This window comes from Eriocheir sinensis, chromosome 33 (genome assembly GCF_024679095.1).
Source record: "Eriocheir sinensis breed Jianghai 21 chromosome 33, ASM2467909v1, whole genome shotgun sequence".
Classification (NCBI taxonomy): domain Eukaryota; kingdom Metazoa; phylum Arthropoda; class Malacostraca; order Decapoda; family Varunidae; genus Eriocheir; species Eriocheir sinensis.
This window is the reverse complement of record NC_066541.1, coordinates 12,110,302-12,121,279: the sequence shown is the minus strand read 5'-3', so window position 1 is coordinate 12,121,279 and position 10,978 is coordinate 12,110,302. Positions and strand designations below refer to the sequence as shown.

General features: G+C 44.7%; 1 long non-coding RNA gene across 3 annotated transcripts; it reads left to right on the top strand.

Moving 5' to 3' along the window:
- The first annotated feature begins 3,122 nt into the window (after positions 1–3,122).
- Positions 3,123–10,770, top strand: LOC127006750 (uncharacterized). 3 transcript variants are annotated; one of them, XR_007759734.1, is made up of 4 exons: positions 3,123–3,361; positions 4,241–4,359; positions 7,322–7,427; positions 7,581–10,770. It is a non-coding gene; the product is annotated as an uncharacterized LOC127006750 (long non-coding RNA). The 3 variants fall into 3 exon arrangements; XR_007759733.1 differs by having other exon boundaries at positions 3,125–3,361; positions 4,241–4,363; XR_007759732.1 differs by having other exon boundaries at positions 3,126–3,361; positions 7,318–7,427.
- The last annotated feature ends 208 nt before the right edge of the window (positions 10,771–10,978 follow it).

Sequence of the window (10,978 nt, the reverse complement as noted above, 5' to 3'; positions counted from 1 at the left end):
AAATAATGCTGATGTCTGTATTGCATCGCCCCATTACCATTTCCCGGGAGGATCAAAGTAAGGAGGAGACAAGATGAAGAAAAGAAGGAGGAGGTGGAGAATAAGATGGAGCAGAGGAAGAAGGAGGAAGAAGAGGGAAATAAAATGGAGAAGACAATGATGATCTGATGTTTCAAGGGATTACAAACGAATGCTCTTTAGGTTGTTATGTTTCTTTTTCTCTTCTGGTTTAATCCTTTTCGAACTGTAGTAGCCGACACAGCTTGTTTTGGCGATTCATACTCTCTCTCTCTCTCTCTCTCTCTCTCTCTCTCTCTCTCTCTCTCTCTCTCTCTCTTTGTAGGCTGATTGGGCTGGAGTAATGGAAAAACCTTGTCTGATACTATTTCTACAGGGGACGAGGAAGGCCCAGGGACGGCGGGATGAGAAAAAATAAGTGATTGCGGCCCTACAGAGCGCTCCCCGATACAGTGAGCCGCGCTAACACCCTCTACCGCCCCCTGCCGCCAGCCACCGCACAAGCCGCCCCACAGTTCCAATACCCCCGCGGGATGCCGGAATATTCGTGTTATTTTTTCATCCGGGGACAATCACGTTCTTGGCGGCGTCGTGTCTGGCGGAGACGTAAGAGCTAAGTAAGGCACAACTGTTATGGCGAGTTGAATATCCTGCTTCACTTAGAGGGATTGGAGGCGCACTAGCGGGCCCCGAGGCGATGGTAAAAACCGCGAATCCTTCCATTTACGTGCGCCGGGATCACCGCTGGAGGCATGGCGAGGCCGCTAGCACGTTCGCCGCCGGAGAATCAAGTCTCGGGCGGCAGCTTGACAGTAGCGTCACGTAGCGGGTGGGAGGCAGCGCCCTGGACTCCTCTACGGTGCCTTAGAGAAATCATGGGGAGATCTGTGTCTGAGGCTGCAGAGACGATTGCTGGGACGCTGCCGAATCCTTTTGTCCTGCAAGAGTAAGAGGAAGAGGACGGGGAAGAGGAGGAGGAGGAGGAGAGGGCAAGGGAAGGAGGATAAACGAGCGAGGCGTGACAAGAGACGATACTAAAAGGGACGGAGAGGTGGAGACACACATCACGCCATCTGCCTCTTGCTTCGCCCCGTCACAGCCCAGGAAGACAAAGGCAGACGCGCGTCCCTCATCTTCAAGGGGCGTTACGCGGGCGGCGGGCGAGGCGTGACGAGCGGCGATGATAAAAGAAATGGAGAAGAGGAGGAGGAGCAAGAGGAGGGGGAGGAGGGGGCACACATCAGACTCTTCCTCTTGCTTCGCGCCGTCACACTACAGGAAATGAAAAGCAGTCTCGTCTCTTCTGCCTCCTCGTTACGCTGTTGATCACGACTCGTCTTCTACTCCTCATACTCAACACCTCGAGAACGCGAAAACACAGTCATTCACTCACCCCTCACTCACCCCTCTCCCTCCCTCTCTCATAAACTCGAAACCTCGCTGGGAGAATGCTGGGTGGGTAGAGACCGGGAAATTGGATGAGAGACTTGGAGAGTAAAACGAAGGAGCGACTCTGGAAGTGAGAGTGAAAAAACACTTAAAGAAAAGATGGAGACTCCGGCCCGACTTTGCGATGGAAATGAGGCGAAGGATCGAGTCCGGACGCCCCGAAGTCTTGGCGGCAGAAGTGCAAGGCGACGAGGGGACCAAAAAAAGGCGGAGAACACAAGACAGTAAACCAATAGCGGAGGGAAGTTCATTAGGAGACTCGGCGGCGAGAAGGTGGAGGAGAGGGAGGGAGGAGGAGGAGGAAGAGGAAAAAATATGTAGAAGGCAGTAGAGGTGGTGGTGGTTGTTGTGGCTGTGTTTGTGGGAGTAGTAGTAGTAGTAGTAGCAGTAGTAGTAGTAGTAGTAGTAGTAGTAGAGGTGGTTTGGTAATTACAGAGGTGATAGGATGCTTGTAGTGTTGGTAATGGTAGTTAAGATGATTTTATAGTTAATAGTAAATTGCAGAAGAGATGGAGGTAACCTATATTTGTTGTAGAAAAGTAGTAGTAGTAGTAGTAATAGCAGTAGTAGTAGGTCTGGTAATATTCGTTGTATAATTGCCTATTTACATTAACGTACAGAGGATGCAAGTCACTACATCGAAAGGTACTCCAGCGGTCCAAGGCTCGAGTGTGTGATGCAGTCAGTGTCGCTCATCCCTCACGCTGGCAACCTTTGGGACCGTCTGAATGCAGCTGTCTTTTTGCTTATCATTTTTAGGCCTTGATACGACTCCGACTCCATTAACTAACCTTCCTTCCTTCCTTCCTCCCTCCCTTCCTTCCTTCTTTCCTTCCTTCCTTCCTTCCTGCCTTCCTTCCTTCCTCCCTTCCTCTCTCCCTTCCTTCCTTCCTTCCTTCCTTCTTTCCTTCCTTCCTGCCTCCCTCCCTTCCTTCCTTCCTCTCCCTCCCTTCCTTCCTCCCTCCCTCCCTTCCTTCCTTCCTTCCTTCCTTCCTCCCTCCCTCCCTCCCTCCCTCCCTCCCTTCCTTCCTTCCTTCCTTCCTTCCTTCCTTCCTTCCTTCCTTCCTTCCTTCCTTCCTCCCTCCCTTCCTTCCTTCCTTCCTTCCTTCCTCTCCCTCCCTTCCTCTCTCCCTTCCTTCCTTCCTTCCTCTCCCTCCCTTACCTAACCTCACAATACCTCACCACACACATTACCATTCACACGTTACCCCCTCTCCTTCTCTCCCTCCCTCCCTCAGTAAGTCAGGGGCACTGTGGCACTCCCATATAATTAAGAGAGGAGAAACAAAACACTTCAGGAATTAGGTTGACACTTTTCGAGCAGAGAGAGAGAGAGAGAGAGAGAGAGACCGAGCGGCTTGAGTCTGTGAATTTAGAAGTGTAATAATTTCGTAACATTATTTTCGCGCTGTAAACAAACGCAGATCCGAACCTTTATATGCCGTCCATTACACGTTAAAGTTGCAACGCTGCGGAGTAATAGAGAAATAATACAAGGGTTTAATAATAATGTGTGTGTGTGTGTGTGTGTGTGTGTGTGTGTACCAACCAGCCAGCCGATGCCAAAACCACCTAACAACTTTTTTTTTACCAGAAACGCAAGAGATTATTACTTTACCTAAATTCTGAAACCATAATTACACACACACACACACACACCTATGTAACCTTCCTTTCTCCCTTCGTTGCGGAATATAATAATCATCCCTCTATATTTAAGGCAAGACTAATTTGAGATTTATTAACCAGCCTATCAACCACGCTTCGTTTCGCTGATTCGAGACGGGTTCGCTTCATAGCTCGTTTTGCCTCCATCATCTCGCGGGCAGTAGCAGCCGGACAGCGGGCGTGGAGGGACGGAGGAACGGAGGAGAGATGGAAGTAAGGAGCGGAGGTAAGAGGGAGGTGGAGGTAAAGAGGTGATTGAAGGGTTGGTGCACTGCGGTAGAGGAGTTTTACTGATGAGGCAAAACCCTAGAGCGAAAGAAATGGTTTTAGACTTATATGGAGAGTGTAGATGATGGTAGCAGTGATGGTAGTAGTAGTGGGAGGGAGTGTGTTGACGGGGGGGGAGGGGGGGGGAGGAGGGAGAGAGGGATAAGGGGAAGTTGGGGGGGGAGGCTAGTTAGAGAGAACGAGGCAATGAAGACTGATGTTCGTTGAGTAGACTGAGGAATATTATCTGAATATCGTTAATCTTATCTTTTTTGTAGGGGCAGCGAGTAGCGGCCTTTTTTTATTGTTTCCTTCTGTGCCCTTGAGCTGTCTCCTTTGTTGTAAAAAAAAAAAAGCAGGAAGGCTGTAAGGTTTTAAGAGCAAACACCATGTCACAAACCTCATTATAGGACAGATTTCCATTAATTACACAAAGCGACGTATCTGTGAAAATATTGTGGGCAGGCGACGCGCCCCCAGCGTATGCCCCCATTTTGATTGATTGTGTAAATGCCCTTCGTAGTTGCGTCACCGTGACCACATAAACCAATCAGTCAGTCTTGAAGTGAAGCCCCGAAGTGGTTTGTAGGCAAGCGAAAATAGATTATTACGTTACTTTACCTAAATTCTGAAACCAAAATCATACACACACACACACAGATGTAACCTTCCTTTCTCCCTTCGTTGCGGAATATAATAATCATCCTTCTATATTTAAGGCAAGACTAATTTGAGCTTTATTAACCAGCCAACGGAAGATATATAATTTGAGAGGAATAATGAAATTTTGTAAACTGAATATTAAGGATGCTTCTAACAGTCCCCTTTTATTTTACAGAGACGAAGATGACGCAGTTTTCTGAAGGATTTGCGTGTGATGCAGTTCGTAGCGAGGCGAATGGGTACAAAGCGAGACAGCAACACCTGCGCCCCCCCCCCCCTCCTTTACCCCTCCTGGTGAGTAAGTTGCATGTAATGATTTACCTGTTAGGGATTTACCTGTCTGCTCTACGACAGGTGGATCTCGCAATTTCCGTCCGGGTTATTCACGAGCTCATAAACACTTCAGCTCACCTCGCCGGGCCTCAGGTGATCGGCAGGTGTCCGCCCCGTGAACAAACTGAACGTGTTTGTGTTACATTAAGGGAAATAATTCTTACCTCGTGTGGTTCGTATGTTACCAAATATATACCTACTACATGTATTTCTGTGAATTCAGTTTAAATATTTTTGATGATTTGTTAAATTTCTGGAGACACGTAAAGTTCCTGAAAACACAAATGAGAATGTGTTTTCATATATATATATATATATATATATATATATATATATATATATATATATATATATATATATATATATATATATATATATATATATATATATATATATATATATATATATATATATATATATATATATATATATATATAATAATATATATATTAATATCAATATATATTGAAAGAATTGGGCATCTCACCGTGTGGTGGGTGGTTGCGCAGCACCGCCTTCCTCCCTATGGGTATATCCCCAATATATATATATATATATATATATATATATATATATATATATATATATATATATATATACATATACATATATACATATACATACACACACACACACACACACACACATAAACGCAGCTCCCCCATCCATTCCAAGACCCTCTCAGCAGGATCAGTCAACTTGCTCCAGCCATGAGTTATGTGGGCATCCCTGTGGTCTACTCCACTCAGGGTATCTCGTACAGAGGCAACTTTGTAAGCAGGACTGACGTCCGGGAGGCGCGCCACGTGCCCATATACCCGTAGTGGATGTTCACGGACCAAGCTGGTAACAGGCCACGATTAAGTTTCATAAAGCAGCCTCTGGTTCAGCACAAACTTCTTCCAGTGATACCCCATGATCCTGCAGAGGCACTTGGTACCAAAGGTATCAACATGCCTCCCCATACCAAATTCAGTGTCAATGTCTTACAGCCATACATTAAGGCAGGGAGCACAAGTGACTTAAGATTTGAATCTCTGTCCACCTGTATAGATATCAACAAAATATACTTATGGTGTTGAGTTACTTCCTAGGCAGACCCACCATTGTTATGCACTACTATCAAAGTATTTGAAACTTTTGGTGACCTCAGTGGCCTCACCACATATATGATCAGACTGAACTGTTATCATCCAGCAAGATTCCAAATAACTGGGTCTTGGTTTTTGGCCTAGGAGACCTTCAGTCCCGGAGGCTTCGCTTCCTCATGCAGCACTTCAAGAGCCATCACCAGGATCTTGACCGATTCTCTGAGAAGTACATCATCAGCAGCAAAAACAAAGGCTTGTTGTTGCTTGTTGCCAGCAGATGCTCTGTAATGACTTTGATCAATAACTGCCTAGAACACAAGTTGAAAAGTGATGGAGCAAGAATGCTCCTGAATTAACAGGGAAGAAGCCAGTAATGCCTCCCCCACACTTCTCAGCACTCTCAGCCCCAGAGTAAAGGCCAGTCATCAGGTCAATAATTAGTCCTTGCAGGAATCTCATGGATCCACAGAATATCCCTAAGTGCCTCATGATGCACCAAGTCAAATGCCTTTTAGAAATTAAGACATAGGCTGCGAGTAGCCCCTGTCAAAACACATTGGCGTTCCATGAGGATGCGAAGTGCAAGCATCCGGTCAATTGTTGACTTGCCGGATATGAACCCTCTTTGCTCAGGTCTCTGAAACTTTAGCAGATGAGATAAAAATTGCATCAGCAAAAGATGAGCGAGCACCTTGCCCAGCACACTGAGCAGTGTGATGCCACGGTAATTGTTGCAGTGCTGTCAGTTCCCTTTCCAGATAGGGACAGCCAACCCTCTTTTCCAGTTCGGAGGAATGGCACCAGAACTGCCACGTGGCAGACAGCACTGCATGCAATCCATGGGTCATGGCTTCACCCCCAGCTCTCAGCCTCTTGCTGATATTACACATCCCAGCTGCCTTTCCACCCTTCAACTTCCTTAGGCCCTCTCTCACCTCCACAACAGAGGGTGATTTATTGGTGGATAAGTAGCCACCATCTGCAAACCAACCAGAGGGAGCTGTCCACTTGGGGGCTCTGTCGTGTACAGTTGTCCAAAGTACTCAGCCTATAGAGCCCGGTACCCATTCTCACCTGATATTATCTGCCCATCAGCCACTCAGATTGTACTGGTCTGAGATGTGGATTTGGAGCTGAGCTTCTTTAGAGTTCTGAAGGTAAATCAAAGTTCATTTCCATTTAGACAACCCTCGACATCTTCAGCAAAACCTCCAACATATTTCTACTTATCCCTCCTCAGAAGGGTTATAGTCCTTCATGACAGAGCCCTGTATTGGTCACAGTTCCAAGCCAGCGTGGCATATTAGCATATTGATACCTTTTGTAATAATGGCCAATGTAGAATCATAGGATGTCACTAAAATGTAGACACCAACTCCAGTTATTGTATAGGCATGCAGCACACTACCTAGCAGTCAGCTCTCCTCACAGAGTTGGTTCTGTAAGACACAATCCCAAGTGGAGGCAGTGAAGGGGACATCCCCTGCCATGAGGTACTTTGCATGGGAAGAGGGCCTGCATGGAGACTTGCTTGAAGGGAACCCTGGGGTTGGCATCACACCGGTGAGGCAAGTCCCCACCCACTTGGTATATGCCCCTTTCAAATGATTGATTTCTCGACAGGTACCTACCTGTCAAGAAATGGAAAAATAATCTGAATGAGCATTCATTACACTCCCAATTATAGTAAATGTAGTGACCTCACTACATTTACTATAGTTGGGAGTGTAATGAATGCTCATTCAGATTATTTTTCCCTTTCTTGACAGGTCACTACATTTACTTCTGTTGGTAGTATAATGAATGCTCATTCAGATTATTTTTCCAGGTAGCCAGGACAACACATCCCTCACTATAAAGTTGAAACTTAAGAAAACCAGGAGGACGACAAACTATGCACTTTGGGTTGGTTGGAGATCATCGAGGTCTGTTTGGAAGGTAACTGTTTGGTCTGTTATCATTTGATTTGTTAAAAATACTAAAGTATACAGTTTGCACCATGAGAAGGAGAATATGGTATTGAAAAGAGTAAGGCAGATTAGAGGGACACAAAACACAAAACAGTGGGGTAAAATGTTATCTTTATTGCAGGTTTTGGCCAGATTCAGGGAAGCCAGGATGTCCCTCGCTCACTTCCACTTCATGCACAAGGTTCTTTGGTATGTGTCTTTCAATGAATTGTCCTGGAAGGACTTGACACAACTAAATCCACTGGCCCCGACAACATTCTCGCCTTCATCCTTAAATTCTTTGCCCCATCCTTCATGCCATATTCACCCAATCCCTATCATCCACTTCATTACCCTCTGACTGGCTTTTGGCAAACATTAATCCATTTTTTAAGACAGATGATCGGACTGACCATGCCAATTATCACCCCATCTCACTAACATCGATTCCATGTAAAATTTTCGAACACAATGCACAAACACATAATGCACAAACACATAATGAATCACTTTGACACAAACAACATCCTTACTGACTCACAATACAGCTTTCGACCCAAACACTCATGTGAATCGCAACTCATTACTACATTTCACGACATTACGAGGCTACTTGACCGACGTGACATCAAACGAGTTGACACTATTATTTTAGATTTTGCCAAAGCCTTCGACAAAGTCCCCACACAAAAGACTGACATTAAAATTGAAATACTACAGTATTTCAGGACCTATTCTCCACTGGATCACTGCATTTCTTACTAACCAGACTCAACTTGTTCTTCTTGACGGATCTTCATCTGACACTGTCTCTGTTTCTTTAGGTGTCCCACAACGCACTGTTCTAGGCCCCCTTCTTTTCCTCCTGTACATTAACGATCTTCCATTCCCAACGCCTAACTCTTCCACTAGACTATTTGCCGACGATAGTTTGCTGCTTAGAGCAGTAAAGACTACCGACGACTGCAGACTGCTACAAAAAGAATTGGATGCTCTCCAGCGGTGGGAGTGCACCTGGCAAATGCACTTCTGACCAGATAAATGCAAACTGTTAAGATTCACCAGAGCTCACAACCCCATCCATCACAGTTATGCACTCTTCAAATTCAGAACTAAAATCAGTCCACACACACAAGTATCTTGGTGTCCACCTATCCACTAACCTTAAGTTCAACACTCACATAGACCACATCAGTGCCACAGCCAACTGAACTCTGGGGTTCCTGAGGAGGAATTTATATAACTGCACACCTGACATTAAACACATAGTTTGACACACTTGTGAGACCACTGGAATACTGCTCCACGGTGTGGGATCCTTACACACACAGAAACATTGATAGGTTAGAACAAATCAACACCAAGGCGGCTAGGTTCAAACAATTACACTCGAACACTTGGCATCACAACACGGATCAAACAAATAAACATGGAACCTATTCACATACAAGGACTGGAGGCTGCAGAACGCCTAACCTCAGACCTTGCTATCATTTCCAATTGGGGTAAAAGAAACCTTGTGTCCTTCAATGCCTCAAAAACCCAGTTTCTCCAATTATCAACTAGACACAAGCTTCCAAACACCTATCCCCTATTCTTCGACAACACCCAGCCGTCACCTTCTTCAACACTAAATATCCTCGGTCTATCCTTAACTTAAAATCTCAACTGAAAACTTCACATCTCCTCTCTTACTAAATCAGCTTCCTCGAGGTTGCGCGTTCTGTGTTGTCTCCGCCAGTTCTTCTCCCCTGCACAGATGCTTTCCATATATAGGGGCCTTGTCCGCCCTCATATGGAGTATGCATCTCACATGTGGGGGGGGCTCCACTCATACAGCTCTTCTGGACAGAGTGGAGTCTAGGGCTCTTCGTCTCATCAGCTCTCCTCCTCTTAACTGACAGCCTTCTACCTCTCATTCTGCCGCCATGTTGCCTCTCTATCTTCTATCGATATTTTCATGCTGACTGTTCTTCTGAACTTGCTAACTGCATGCCTCCCGCGGCCCCGCTGCACATGACTTTCTACACATGCTCATCCCTATACTGTCCAAACCCCTTATGCAAGAGTTAACCAGCATCTCCATTCTTCCATCCCCTTCACTGGTAAACTCTGGAACAGTCTTCCTTCGTCTGTATTTCCTCCTTCCTATGACTTGACCTCTTTCAAGAAGTGTGTATCAAGACACCTCTCCACCCAAAATTGACATCTCTTTTGGCTACTCTTTACTTTCTAATTTTGTGGGAGCGGCGAATAGCAGTCTTTTTTTTCATACTCTTTCTGATGCCCTTGATCCGTTTCCATTCATGTAAAAAATATAAAAAATATAATAAAATTGTAATGCCTATGCTACAAGTTTTAAATAAAGAGTACAAGTCAGTCACTTGTAGCACTCCATTGTTAAACACACTCATGGTGTTGCTGATAAGTAGAGTTGTGTACCCTTAGCTACATCAATGACCTAGTAGGGAAAGCTGCTTAAGTCTCTACCATTTGTTTTTCTTTGGGCCGGGAATGAGTCAAGACTCAGAGGAATGACACTCCCATAAACATACCCACCAATGTGGTTGTTGAGTTTTAAAGTCACACAGGGCAGCTGTAATATTTTAGTCTTGCTGTTATAAAAAGTTTGAGTAACATTTTAATACAGACTTATAGCATGAACATTGCATTGTCTCAGGTTCCAGAAGTGAGGGAAGAAGGCATTATCACAGTTCAGGCATCTTGGGAAACTGACATCAGAAATTACGATTCAAATAAATTTCATTTTTGTGCCTTCCTTTTAGATTGCAGTAGGTAATAGTTGCCAGTTGAGGGGTTTCATGGAGCTGCACTAGATCAACTTAGCTACCTCAGTAAAGCTCTGGATTTCTTCCATTGAGGCATGGGCCCATCAGAATATGATTGAACAGCATTAAATTTTAATTATTTTTTTTGTTTCAAGACATGATGGCAATGGAGATATCGAGAAAGGTACAAGAAAGTAGCCTGCAGTGGTACCGCCATGACAAAAGTCATTGGGCAGGAGACTTCCGGAAACCAAAGTGGAGGTGGATGGACTGTGTGAAGGAGGAGGAGAGCTGCCAGACATTGACCTCACATAGAAGTGGGGAAAAGTCCAGATGAAGACCATTCAGACATGAAGGACTGCTGAGGGAGCCGATATGTTCTTCCTGATGGCCGCGTCTACCCACAGAAGTGCCTGGATGGACGGATGCCTGAAGCACAGCAGTGGGGCATTCCAGCTACCCATCAAACGTCCTGTCTGTAACCGAGAAGTTGGCTTTTGTCTGGGAAAGTTCAAATACACTTATGAAACACTGATAATTAAAGTTTCTTTAGTAACATGCTCACAGTATGTCCCCACAGATGACCTTTTTTCCACAAAAAGATTCCTGCTACCTGATTAGTTTAAATATGAAAAATCACCATATAACAAGTTATTTTTTTCATAATAATATATATATATATATATATATATATATATTTTTATATATATATATATATATATATATATATATAAAAATATATATATATATA